The sequence below is a fragment of the Giraffa tippelskirchi genome, chromosome 8 (genome assembly GCF_054371585.1).
Source record: "Giraffa tippelskirchi isolate mGirTip1 chromosome 8, T2T-mGirTip1v1.2.pri, whole genome shotgun sequence".
NCBI classification, from domain to species: Eukaryota; Metazoa; Chordata; class Mammalia; order Artiodactyla; family Giraffidae; genus Giraffa; species Giraffa tippelskirchi.
This window is the reverse complement of record NC_137282.1, coordinates 118143276-118157362: the sequence shown is the minus strand read 5'-3', so window position 1 is coordinate 118157362 and position 14087 is coordinate 118143276.

Genomic DNA, 14087 nt, shown 5'->3' with positions numbered 1-14087 from the left:
TCAAGGCAAACTGGAAGTGGCCAAACAGGAGATGGCAAGAGTGAACGTGGACATTCTAGGAATCAGCGAACTAAGATGGACTGGAATGGGTGAATTTAACTCAGATGACCATTATATCTACTACTGTGGGCAAGAATCCCTTAGAAGAAATGGAGTAGCCATCATGGTCAACAAAAGAGTCTGAAAGGCAGTACTTGGATGCAATCTCAAAAACGATAGAATGATCTCTGTTTCCAAGGCAAACCATTCAATATCAGAGTAATCCAAGTCTATGTCCTGATCAGTAACACCAAAGAAGCTGAAGTTGAACAGTTCTATGAAGACCTACAAGACCTTCTAGAACTAACACGCAAAAAAGATGTCACTTTCATTATATGGGACTGGAATGCAAAAGTAGGAAGTCAAGAAACACCTGGCGTAACAGGCAAATTTGGCCTTGGAGTACAGAATGAAGTAGGGCAAAGGCTAATAGAGTTTTGCCAAGACAACGCACTGGTCATAGCAAACACCCTCTTCCAACAGCACAAGAGAAGACTCTACATGTGGACATCACCAGATGGTCAACACCGAAATCAGACTGATTATATTCTTTGCAGCCAAAGATGGAGAAGCTCTATACAGTCAGCAAAAACAAGATCGGGAGCAGACTGTGGCTGAGATCATGAACTCCTTAATGCAAAATTCAGACTTAAATTGAAGAAAGTAGGGAAAACCACTAGTCCATTCAGTTATGACCTAGATCAAATCCCTTATGAGTATACAGTAGAAGTGACAAATAGATTTAAGGGCCTAGATCTGATAGACAGAATGCCTGATGAACTATGGACAGAGGTTCGTGACATTGTACAGGAGACAGGGATCAAGACAATCTCCATGGAAAAGAAATGCAATAAAGCAAAATGACTGTCTGAGGAGGCCGTACAGATAGCTGGGAAGAGAAGAGAAGTGAAAAGCAAAGGAGAAAAGGAAAGATATCTCCATCTGAGTGCAGAGTTCCAAAGAATAGCAAGGAGAGATAAGACAGCCTTCCTCAGCGATCAATGCGAAGAAATAGAGGAAAACAACAGATTGGGAAACACTAGAGATCTCTTCAAGAAAATTAGAGATACCAAAGGAACATTCATGCAAAGATGGGCTCGATAAAGGACAGAAATGGTATGGACCTAACAGAAGCAGAAGATATTAAGAAGAGGTGGCAAGAATACACAGAAGAACTGTACAAAAAAGATCTTCATGGCCCAGATAATCACAATGGTGTGATCACTCACCTAGAGCCAGACATCCTGGAATGTGAAGTCAAGTGGGCGTTAGAAAGCATCACTACGAACAAAGCTAGGGAGGTGATGGAATTCCAGTTGAGCTATTTCAAATCCTGAAAGATGATGCTGTGAAAGTGCTGCACTTGATATGCCAGCAAATTTGGAAAACTCATCAGTGGCCACAGGACTGGAAAAGGTCAGTTTTCGTTCCAATCCCAAAGAAAGGCAATGCCAAAGAATGTTCAAACTACCACACAATTGCACTCATCTCACATGTTAGTAAAGTAATGCTCAAAATTCTCCAAGCCAGACAATACGTGAACTGTGAACTTCCAGATGTTCAAGCTGGTTTTTGAAAAGGCAGAGGAACCAGAGATCAAATTGTCAATATCCGCTGGATCATCGAAAAAGCAAGAGAGTTCCAGAAAAACATCTATTTCTGTTTTATTGACTATGCCAAAGCCTTTGACTGTGTGGATCACAATAAACTGTGGAAAATTCTGAAAGAGATGAGAATACCAGATCATCTGACCTGTCTCTTGAAAAACCTGTATGCAGGTCAGAAAGCAACAGTTAGAACTGGACATGGAACAACAGACTGGTTCCAAATAGGAAAAGGAGTACGTCAAGGCTGTATATTGTCCCCCTGCTTATTTAACTTGTATGCAGAGTACATCATGAGAAACGCTGGGCTGGAGGAAACACAAGCTGGAATGAAGAATGCCGGGAGAAATATCAATAACCTCAGATATGCAGATGACACCACACCACCCTTATTGCAGAAAGTGAAGAAGAACTGAAGAGCCTCTTGATAAAAGTGAAAGAGGAGAGTGAAACATTTGGCTTAAAGCTCAACGTTCAGAAAACTAAGATCATGGCATCTGGCCCCATCACTTCACGGGAAATAGATGGGGAAACAATGGAAACAGTGTCAGACCTTATTTTTTTGGGCTCCAAAATCACTGCTGATGGTGATTGCAGCTATGAAATTAAAAGACTCTTACTCCTTGGAAGGAAGGTTATGGCCAACCTAGATAGCACATTTAAAAGCAGAGACATTACTTTGCCAACAAAAGTCCGCCTAGTCAAGGCTACGGTTTTTCCAGTGATCATGTATGGATGTGAGAGTTGGACAGTGAAGAAAGCTGAGTGCCGCAGAATTGATGCTTTTGAACTGTGGTGTTGTAGAAGACTCCTGAGAGTCCCTTGGACTGCAAGGAGATCCAATCAATCCATCCTAAAGGAGATCAATCCTGGGTGTTGATTGGAAGGACTGATGTTGAAGCTGAAACTCCAATACTTTGGCCACCTCATGCGAAGAGTTGACTCATTGGAAAAGACCTTAATTCTTGGTAGGATTGTGGGCAGGAGGAGAAGGGTACGACAGAGGATGAGATGGTTGGATGGCATCACTGACTCGATGGACATGGGTTTGGGTAGACTCTGGGAGTTGGTGATGGACAGAGAGGCCTGGCATGCTGCAGTTCATGAGGCTGCAAAGAGTAGGACACGACTGAGAGACTGAACTGAACTGAACTGAATGGTCAGGGTTAGTGTTAGGATTTTGAGTTAGAATTAGGCTTACAGTTTGTTTTAGGGTTAGAAGTTAGAGTTATGGTTAGTGTTAGTGTTAGCGTTAAAGTTAGGGTTAGGGTTAGCGGTTAGGCTTAGGGATAGGTTTAATTTTACGGTAGGGGCCTCTTGGGAGATTTCAGGTGCCCTCGGCCAGGTGACCCTGGCTTGACACCCGGCCCCCTCAGAAGCACTCCACAGCCTCTTTCTCCATGCGCAGGACCACGCTGACCTAGGAATGTGTTAGGTTAGGGTTAGGGTCAGTGTTAGGTTTAGGGCAGAGTTAGAGTATGGTTAGGGTTAGGGTTACTGTTTGTTTTAGGGTTTAGGCTTTGGGTTAGGGTTAGTATTAGACTAGGGTTTGGCTTAGGGTTAGGTTTATGGTAGGGGTTAGGGTTAGGCTTAGGGTTAGAGTTGGGCTAGGTTTAGGGTGAGGGTAGTGGCCCATGGGAGGTGCCCTATGTCCTCAGCAAGGTGACGCCGTCATGGCTCTCAGCCCCCTCATACGCACTTTGAAGCCTCCTTCCCCATGTGCAAGACTGCGATGACCTAGAAATGTGTTAGGGTTAGGGTTAGGATTAGGGTTAGAGTTTGGGTTCGGATAGGGCTAGGGTTAGGTTAGGGTTAGGAGTTAGGGTTAGGGTTAGGGTTAGTGCAGTGGCCCATGATAAGTGCCCGGTACCCTCGGACAGGTGAACCCGGCATGGCAACTGGTCCCATCAGATGCACTTTGAATCCTCCTTCCCCATGTGCAAGACCACGCTAATCTAGAAATATGTTAGGGTTAGGGTTAGGGGTCAGGTTAGCGTTATGTTTAGTATTTAGAGTTAGGGTTAATTTTAGGCTTAGGGGTTAGGGTTAGGGTAGGATTAGCGTTAGGGTTAGGGTTAGAGTTAGGGATAGGGTTAGATTTAGTGTAGGGGCCCTTGGTAGGTTCCATGTGCCCTCGGCCAGGTGACTGCAATCATGTCACCTGGCCAGCTCAAATGCAATGTGCAGCCTCCTTCCCCATGGGCAGGCCTGCGTTAACCTAGGAATGTGTTAGGGTTAGGTTTAGGATTAGGGTTAGAGTTAACGTTAGGGTAGCATTAGAGTTAGGCTAAGGGTTGGGGTTAAAGTTGGGGTTAGGGGTTAGCGTTAGGTTTAAGGTTACTGTTAGGGTTAGAGTTAGGTTCGGGGCCCATGGGAGGTGCCAGGTGACTTTTCGCCTTGGGGCTGGAACTGGCCTCATGAGGCCTCTTCTTGAACCTCAGTAGACGCGACAGGCCCGCTCTGGAGGTGCGAGGGAATGTAGGGATTCCGGTTGAGTTCAGGTAGGGGATTCAACCCCCCTTTCGAGAGGAGGGGGCCAGGGCGACGGGGTGCCCCCCTCGAGCTGCATCTGGACACTCCGGGTTCTGCTCTTGTGGGGACACGGGAATCTCAGGGAACCTCTGGGGGCGCCTAGAGGGAGTCCAGCCTCCTTTCCAGTGCCAGAGGAAACTCAGGATGGCTCTCGAGGCACTGCAGGTGCAAAGGGCCCCGTCTCGCGTGGAGGGGGGGATCCCATGGACGCTCTCGGGTTGTGGCAGGAAGCCAGGCCTTCTCAGGTTGGCACGGGTATCTCGGGGGACACCTGGGGTCTCCCGCAATGAGTCAAGCCCTGGTCCGAGCCGGGAGAGGTGCCAGGGCTTTGCTCTCCACGCCCTGCATGGGAAAAGGGCCTCATCTCGCGATGGGCGTGGATTCATGTAAGGATTCTTTGGCAATAGTTTCCTATTCAGATGATTTATCTCTTGAATCTAAGACGGAAATGTTCTTTTCTGGTCTTTTGTTACATTTCGGTGACATTTTTACCCCGAAACCTAGTCTTATTTGACTAAAAACATGATCCATGATGTCATACATCATATCGTTCTCTCTCCTTCAGCGAACACAGCGTCTTGCTTCAGGGAATAAGCACTATAGCGGGATTTAAGGTCAAGAGTCTTTCATAGTACAGCCATTGTCTGTGCGGGTCCGTTTACCATCTACCCACATATCACAAGACTATTTGTGGCAAAAACAAATCTTTTACAGTCTACCCTGAAACCACCTGTAATATGACTCACATATTTCCTTTCGTCTGTGTTCAGGTTCGGGGGGGGGCGGGGAGGCGCAGCACAAATATCTCTAGCATCCCAATCTTTACGAGAAAAGGCAATTGGATTAGTTTCTGTAATTTTTCTTAAGACACGATCCAAGTTTTCGGTCATCAATCATCATCTCCTCATGAGGCCAAATCACAATAGGCTTAGGGCTTGTTCTTTCAATGAACATGGCCTTACTCCCTGGCTGAGTGTTAGGGACCCGTCAGCCAGGGGCCTCTGTAGGTTTAATCATTTGGGGAATATTTCTTTGGGACAGAGGATCATTTTTCTTTCCCCTAAACTCTCGTGAAATCACTACAGAAGCCCCTTTAAATCCTGCCAACAAGGAAAGAAACACAGCTAGCCACAACAAAGGCATAGAAACAAGAAGGAGTGAAGGTTCCAATCCTGGAGAGAAACGGCTTTGCAGTTTCTTCTGGAGTGGTGCCGTGACTTTGTCATCCGGCAGTAGATCCAGAACGGCTCCCAACAACTCTCTCACTCACTCGCCGCCGTTAAAAATGTAGAGAACAGAAAAGGAGCGAAACGATGGTGGATGGATGGATGGATGGGTGGGTGGGTGGATGGGTGGGTGGACGGATGGGTGAATTTCCATGATCGTCTGATTATGGACAACATTGACAGAAAAGCATCCGATTCACTTTCGGAAAGCATCTGTCTTGCCTTCTCGGCCTGCTGTCTTTCCTATGTCTGAATGATTCCCTCCCCCACCCCCGTTCCCAGCTTGAAGATCAGCCTCCAAAAGGAAGCCCTTTGTGCTCTCAAGGTCTCTCTTCGGAGCGCCCTTCTGAAGGGGAACGTTTTCACCCACGTCATCGCCCTGAGACAGCTTCAGCCTGTCCCTCCCCCCGCCCCGCCGCTTCCTTCCCATCCCTCCCTTCCCTCCCGCTCCTCCTCCTCCTCCAAACTCTTGAGCTCTCCTCCCACTGGCCTCTCACCCCACACGGTGGCACTGTTGGCCTAGGGTATACTCAGGTGTCTCCTAACCGCATCCAAATGGACTTCCACGGTTTCTCCGCTGCGTTGTTCTGGGACCATTTTTTCCTGGTCTTTTCCACGGGTGGGGGAGACCCGGACGGGCCGGGGCCAGGCGGGGTGGGGGTGGGGGAGCGTCCATGTTGGTGGGGGGAGAGTGGGGGCAGAGTGGAGGAGGAGGAGGAGGAACACAACTCCCCAGTGCCAGTACGTGCCTGTGGCCTGGAAAACAGATCACGCACCAGGCTGGCTCCGAAAAGGGGATCGGTCACGAGACCGGGCACGTGTTTTCTTGACAGAGTCACTGCAGATCGAACAGGCAGTGGCAGGTTTGGGGCTTCCCGCAGTTAGACCTGTTCACCCACTGTGGAAACAGGCGTCTGAAACACCGGGGTCAGGCTCTCGGTGCGATGTCCACAAGCCGTAGCCATTGAAATGTGTGCACACTGGAGCCGCCGTGCAGAGGGAGAGCTCATCCGGCTCCATGTGTTCTTCCAGTGAGTAGGCCGGGATCTCAGGAAGCACAGAAATCCAGAGAGTTGAGTGAATCTGGCCGTCACGCTTTCCGAATCCAAGTGAACCCAAAAGGAGGTTCACTCACGTATGGGTCTGTCTTTCCATAGGATGAATCCTCTCTTGGAGCAGATGAGGCTTCTGGGGGGAAAATGGAGCAGAGAGGACGGAGAGTCCCCTTAGGTCCCCTGCTCCTTCCGTGCGCGCTCCCCCGCGGTCCTAGGAACATCATGCCCCAGATGAGTGTGCTGGCCACACCCCATCTACACCGAGACGTCAGTGTCAGTCCTCCTCGTCCTGAGTCGTCACTCACCCCCACCCCGACCCCGACCCCGACCCCGTTTGCCCTTGCCCTCACGCCCGGCATTGTCTGTTCTGTAGGTTTTATCGAACCTTCACAGAGCCCAGTGGCGTCTTCCCGGATGAGGGATTGATAGAAAACACCCTGTCCCCTGCCTCCTCGGCAGGTGGATTCTTCACCCCTGGACCACCAGGCAGGGAAGTCCCTCCACAGCCTTCGAAAATCATCTACCCTGAAACATTCAATGTCCTCATCCAAATCATTGACCATCACGACTGAAATGAAGGAAAATATGTTAGTTAAAGAAAGTCCTTAAATCCTTAGTGCTTGCCTTAGAATCACAAAGCCCCCCCCCACACACACACACACAAACAGAGGTGGGCTCCATAGTCCAAAAGAAACCAACTTTTGTGTTTGTCCATCCCACTTGTTGTGGCTGTCGTGCCGTCGCAAAGTCACATCCGACGCTCGCTCTGTGACCTTGCAAGACAGGTCCGGAAAAACATCAAGTTCGGCTTGATCGACGATGCCAAAACCTTCTACTGTGTGGATCACCACACACTATGGAACGTTCTTCAAGACGTGGGAATCCCAGACCCCCTGACCTGCACCCTGAGAAATCTGTACACGAGTCGGTCAGAAACAGAAGAAGAGCGAACGAGCCTCTGGGTGACAACGTCAAAGAGGAGCGCGAAACCGTTGGTTTCAAACTCAGCCTTCAGAAAACTAAGGTCACGGCACCCGGTCCCATTCCTTCATGGCAGATAGATGGGAAAACAACGGAAAGAGTGACAGACTTGCTTTTCCCGGAGCTCCAAAATCACTGCAGCTGGTGACTGTGGCCAGGAAAGGAAAAGACGCCCACTCCTTGGAAGAAAAGTCACGATTCACCTAGACAGCGTCTTCCAAAGAAGAGACGCGACTTTGCCAACAGAGGCCCGTGGCGTCAAAGTTTTGGCTTTCCCGGGAGTCACGTATGGTTGTGAGAGTTGGACTCTAAAGAACGCTCAGCGCCGATGAATACGATGCTTTTGAATCGTGGTGTTGGAGAAAACTCTCGAGAGTCCCTCGCACAGCGAGGAGATCCAACAAGTCCATCCTAAATCAACGCGACCAGTCCTGGATATTCATCGGAAGGACCGATGCCGACGCTGAAACGCCAATCTTTGGCCACCTGACGCTAAGAACTGACTCATCGGAAAAGACCCCGACACTGGGAAAGATGGAAGGCAGGAGGAGAAGGGGACGACAAAGGATGAGATGGTTGGATGGCATCATCCACTCAAGGGATGTGAGTCGGTGTGAGCGCTGGGAGTCGGGGACGGACAGGGAAGCCTGGCGTGCTGCAGCCCACGGAATCGTAAAGAGCTGGACACGAGTGAGCGACTGAACTGAACTGAACGGAACGGAACGGAAACGAACCAAACCGAAGCGCCTTTCAGACGTGGAGACAGCAATACATGGGGCTCTGCCAGGTGTGGGATGATGGGCATCCAGGATTCCTACACCCAGCCCTCCCTCCCACGGTTCTTCTCCTTTGGACGTGTCGATGGATCGTCCATAGGTTCGCATCACCAGCAAGGAGAGAAGCGAAGCACGCGTCGTTTCTGTTTTCCAGCTCCAACGTGACATATGACACGGCGGCGGGCGAGGGGCGAGCCCGCCTCACGACACCAAGCAACGGTCGGAGACGTGGCAAAACCTAAAATTCTCCTCGTCCGGCCCTGCAAGAAACCATTCTGTGCCTGCCCCACATGAAGACTTTTCGGGCTTCTCGGTGGACCGGGCCTCCCAGGGTGCCCCTGAACCCGGCACCCTGCGACATCCCAAGAGATCCCATGGAGAAAAATCTCCGGCCACTCGCGCGGCATCTGCATCGCTGGCGAGTACCCCTTCCAACCTCAACAGAAATACCTGAGCACAGACGCTTCTTCCCCATCTGGGTCCCTTCACAGGATCTGTGCGTTCCTGCGATTCAGCACGCCCTCGACTTAGCTGTGGTTCAGGGCTTTGTTCTGTTCTGTGTTTGCTCTCTGGCCCACGTGATCTCTCTGGCTAGGGCACCCAGGAAAAGCGAAAAGAAATCGAGTCCGTGTGAATACTATTCAGGCATCAAGTGGGGATACCAACGACCTCTAACGTGGATCCACCAAGATGGCCGTTTGGTGTTCAAGAGGATCACTTTGCGTTTTCTGGGGGCGCTATTTGCTCTCAATGATTTCACGTGCCTTTTGGGCATGGCTCACTGAGATGGACATGAAGCAGCAGGGCAGCCACACCTGGCATCTCGGCCTAGCTAGGGCGGTTTCACAAGTGACCTCTCAGAACTGGGGCTGAGACCGCCATCCCTCCCCGGCTCCCCCTCGGTGGCTGGGGGCTGGAGGGGCGGGGTGGGGGTGGGGGTTGGGGAGAGGAGACAGGGGGCGGGGGGAGCTGGGCTAGGGTTTGGGGGCTCGCCGGGCCAGGGCACCGTCCCCCGGTGGTCCCGCTGAGACGTGAAGGCAGGTTCTGTCCCGCTGAGAACTTCCTGCCTTCAGGCGCGTGAGAGGAGCAGATTTCTCTCCAATCCGAGGCCATGCATCGTTTTCGGCCTGTTCAACAACACTAGACAAGAACGTGTTTGTGTGTTTATCACGGCTTCTTTTCTGGTGGAGGCCAAAGACCGTGTCGATGGATCGTCCATAGGTTCGCTTCACCATCAAGGAGTGAAGCGAAGCATGCATCGTGTCTGTCTTCCGGGTTCCACTTGACACATGACTCGGCGGCGGGCGAGGGGCGAGGCCTCCTCACGACACCAAGCAACGGTCGGAGGCGTGGCAAAACCTAAAGTGTATTTTCCTATGGGTTCGAGGACATAGAGGCCATCTAGAAAAGCAACTGTACTATTGGGATGGGGTGGGATGGAGGAAACGGGAGCACCTAAAAAGAGGAGGAGAATATTGGCCATCCTGAGACACAGAAACATTACACGGCTGGGGACCCGTTCCTATCGTTTTCCCCGGGGTGTGAAAGAGACTTTGCCTCCCGTCTCCTGGGATTTCATCTCCCCAGCAACAACGGTCAGGCAAGCTTTCGGGTGCGTGTGTGTTGCGGGGGGTTGGGGGGGTGGGGAGAAAAAAGAAGAAACCTTTCAAGTGAAAGGAGGGAGCGTAAGGGTCACTGAACCCTCTGACAGCGGCCTCCCTTTTCCAGACCAGTGACACGTTCTCCCAAGTCGCCTGGTTCCAGAAAACGCTTTTCGGAAACAGAATCCTCGAGGCTCGCAAACTCCTTAGGAATCCTTGGATGAGCTTCCGGGCCAGGCTATACTCTAGGCAGCGTGCTTCCCCTGAAGCCAAAGCCACGGACTCCAAAGGGCCACGTCAAAGAAGCTGATCTCGTACGGAACCCGATGTCTTCTTCTCTAGGACACTTCTAGAAGCAGCAAGAGTGCCAGTTTGTGAGAACCAAAGGTCAAGCCGGCATGATGTAAACCCAGCGACGTGTGCGGTCTGAGGCCCATCTAGATTCGAACTCCAGTTCTGGAGGGGAGCAGTGGGGACAGGAGGGTCCGCCCTCCTGTCCCCACTCCTCCTGTGAACATCTGCCCCGTGGAAGGTGTCGAGGAACCTCATGACCTGACCTACGGGGTGAACCGTCGCCAAAGACAAAGAATTCCTCCAGCCAGGCGTTGTTTGCAGCCACGAACCCCTTCCCTCCATCGCCTGGCCTTTCAGAATGCCACGTGGAACCCTCTCAAGACGTGTGGGGCTTGGAGGTATGGGCCCCTGAATTCTCCTCACCCGGCCCTGCAAGAAACCATTCCGTGCCTGCCCCACATGAAGACTTTTCGGGCTTTTCGGTGGACCGGGCCTCCCAGGGTGCCCCTGCACCCGGCACCCTGCAACTTCCCTAGAGATCATAGATCTCCATAGGGAGAAACATCTCCGGCCACTCGCGCGGCATCTGCAGCGCTGGCGAGCGCCCCTTCCAACCTCCACAGTAATACGTGAGCACAGACGCTTCTTCACCATCTGGGTCACCTCCCAGGATCTGTGAGTTCCTGCGGTTCCGCACCCCCTCGACTTGGCTGTGGTTCGGGGCTTTGTTCTGTTCTGTGTTTGCTCTCTGGCCCACGTGATCTCTCTGGATAAGGCACCCAGGAAAAGCGAAGAGAAATCGAGTCCGTATGAGTACTATTCAGGCATCAAGTGGGGATACCAACGACCTCTAACGTGGATCCACCAAAATGGCCGTTTGGTGTTCAGGAGGATCATTTTGCATTTTCTGGGGTTGCTATTTGCTCTCAATGATTTCACGTGCCTTTTGGGCATGGCTCACGTAGATGGACATGAAGCAGCAGGGCAGCCACATCTGGCATCTCGGCCTAGCTAGGGCGGTTTCACAAGTGATATCTCAGAACCGGGTCTGATACCGCCATCCCTCCCCGGACCCCCCTCGGTGGCTGGGTATGGGGGGAGGAGGGGGAGGTTTCGGAGGGGAGACGGGAGATCTGGGCTTGTGGTTGGGGGCGCGCGGGGCCACATGTGTCATGTCATGATATTCCTGTAACGCTCCAACAAGATAAATATTATTCTCTATTCTGCAGATTTCTTTCTGTATACGAATGGAAATGTATTAGACTCTTAAAATCTGAGCCTTGACAAGGGGTGTGCCCTGTATGTCTCAGGCTATAGGCAGCATACAGAAACTGAAGATATCAGGAATAATGTATAAAGGTTAAAGTAAAAGAAACAGACCTAGTTCAGTGGCAGACTTATTCTTCCTTGCTGCAGCCTCAAGGTAAATGCTGGGGGTACCCAGTCTATTCTTGAGAAGATACAGTGTTTATTTTAACTGTTGCCAGCAATGCAGCTTCTCCTCTACCGGAGTTGAAATTGAGATTTAGTTCTTGCAGCTAATAGTTCTTTTTCAGAACATCTATCAGGAAGGATCTTAATAGCTTGTCATGTCCCTGAAAATATACTAGAGAACATTTGGTTCAGTTCTTGTACCCAGAGACTGGGAAAATTAAGGTGGCACTAGAAATTACACCTTTTGGTTATATAGTATCTTTCCTGGAAAATAAGATGCTCTTAAACTCTAATTGTATCAAACAGTAGCATGGATAAGAATTGTATTATCCACAAGTTTTAGTAAAGCTGGCTTTCCCTCTCCTTTATTATATACATTGTTAACAAAATTTTAGAATTGGACACTTGATTGCAACAAAGAGGCATTCTATTTGGCGTTTCTTTGGACTGCAGCCAGGAGAGGAGCAGAGCTGACTTGTTCAGTCCCTGGTCCTGCTACTCCTAGGCCTTTCCTCACACTTGATCTTGGATGCTCTGGGGTAGGTTGTGTCTGCAACAAGCACTAGATTTGTCTGGAAGCACTGAATCCTCTGTTCATTGACTTTGCCCAGGACTGTCTCAGGAGGTGACAATGATTTCCCATGGGAGAATCTGTGTCAGAGGCTTGCCAACCATACTTTTCACATGGTTCATGAAAAGCTCACCTGTCACCTGTCAACTCACCATCCGTATGAGAGACAGCACCAACACTCCCAGCAGAGCTGAGAGTCAAGAAGGGGTTGCATGGAAAGAGATTTGTATGCTTGGTCCTGGTCATGGTTATAGACAGAAAGTATCAAGGAGGAATAACTCCCAGAATAAGTAGGCTTGCCTGGAATGCAAAATAGTGAGAAGAGGCCTCACACTTGGAGGATGGGTCAGAGCTTTAGCCACAGGAGAGTGAAAAGGAAAGGCCTGGGAAAGGGCCGTGGGGCAGGGGACAGTCTGAGCCCAGCACCAGTGGTGAAGGACAAGGAGGCACCTTGAAAGAAAGTGTTGTTCGGAGGTTTGTGGTAAAAGCACACGGTGCTGCTAAAGATGAGGCTTGTGGAACCCAAATAGTAAAGAGGAGCCAGAAACAGGCCAGGAAGGATGAGAATCCTGTGTACTGAGGACCTGCACTTCACCAAGCCCACAGCAAAGGGTGCTGTCTAGATTAAAACCAAGTCACTTGCGCAAACGCCACTCAGCCACCTCCTCATCTACAAGGCCAACAGATACTTGGTGCGTGAGTTGCGTTTAAAGTCTAGGTGGACAGCACTCACATATCAGGCAACCACACAGCTAATACATGCTTTGAAAGAACCAACAATGAGCTGATAGCTTTTTCTGGATCTGCCTATAACCAAAGATACTGCTGCATACTGTGGATCTAGACTTCTGTCTCACATATCCATTAAGCCATCAGAAAAGTACTGTTCATGCTACCTCTCAGGCCAGAAATGACACTTAAAGTGTAACGTGCTCACAAAGTCCTCAGAGATTCATGGATTTGAATCGAGAAATTCCACCTGGTCATTTATGCTCCTGATTCATTCCTGCTCTTACCACTACTACCACACGGGTCAGACACGAGCAAGTTCACCTGAATTAGCTTGCACACGTGGGGATGGAGTTAGCTTTCAGCACACGGATATTTAGAAATTCCATGGCAGTATGCCAGGTATTCACATTATATATTAGATATTCGCCTAATTTGATAATAAGAGAGCTCAGGCCTCAAGCATAACTTCAGGCAGATTTTCCCTCCAACAGAAACAGCTCAGATGAGCTGGCAGCCCAAGAAAATGAGCAACTGCCACTAACAGACTGAGACACCTATGGGCTCCCTCCATGGGGAGACCTTCTGCCAAGGCTTCTCCCTCAAGGGCCGTTATCCAGCTTGTGGGCATCAGCTGAGGAGAAGGGGAGGTGGGTGCCCCGGAAACCAGCCGCGCTCGAGTCAGTCTCCCAGGAGCTCTCATTCCAGCTCTGGACACTCACTCCCAGGCCTGGGTTCTCACTCCAGCTTTCAGATGGATCCCAGGCCCTTCTTCAGAGAAGTTCCTCCAGATGAGTCCCCAGCCACCAGTGGGCCTCATTCGACCTTGCTGGACTTCCCTTCCCTTCTGAAGCTAGGCTCTGTCTCTTTCTTTACAAAACTTTAGGTCCAAAATAGATTTTTAACAATGACTTTCCATTTCCTTTTGTTCTCACCATTATTCTGACTACTTGCATTTAATTCCTCACACCTTTGGATTGCTTATGACACTCCAGGCCACTGAAAAAGGAGAATTTCCATTCTGAGCTCAAAGATTCTCAGGCAGCATTTGGACCTTACCTCTGCTGGAGACAGGAAGGTGGCAGGTGACCGGGACCTGCCAAGAGCAGAGCAGAAGCTGTGCCCCTGAGCAGTGGTGCCCGGCTCTCTCTCATTGGTCGCAGAGGGTCTGCAAGATTCGAGGGGGTTCTTGACGCCCCCACCATGCTGGTGAGCTATGTCGTCTCATCAGGAATCTGACCCCTC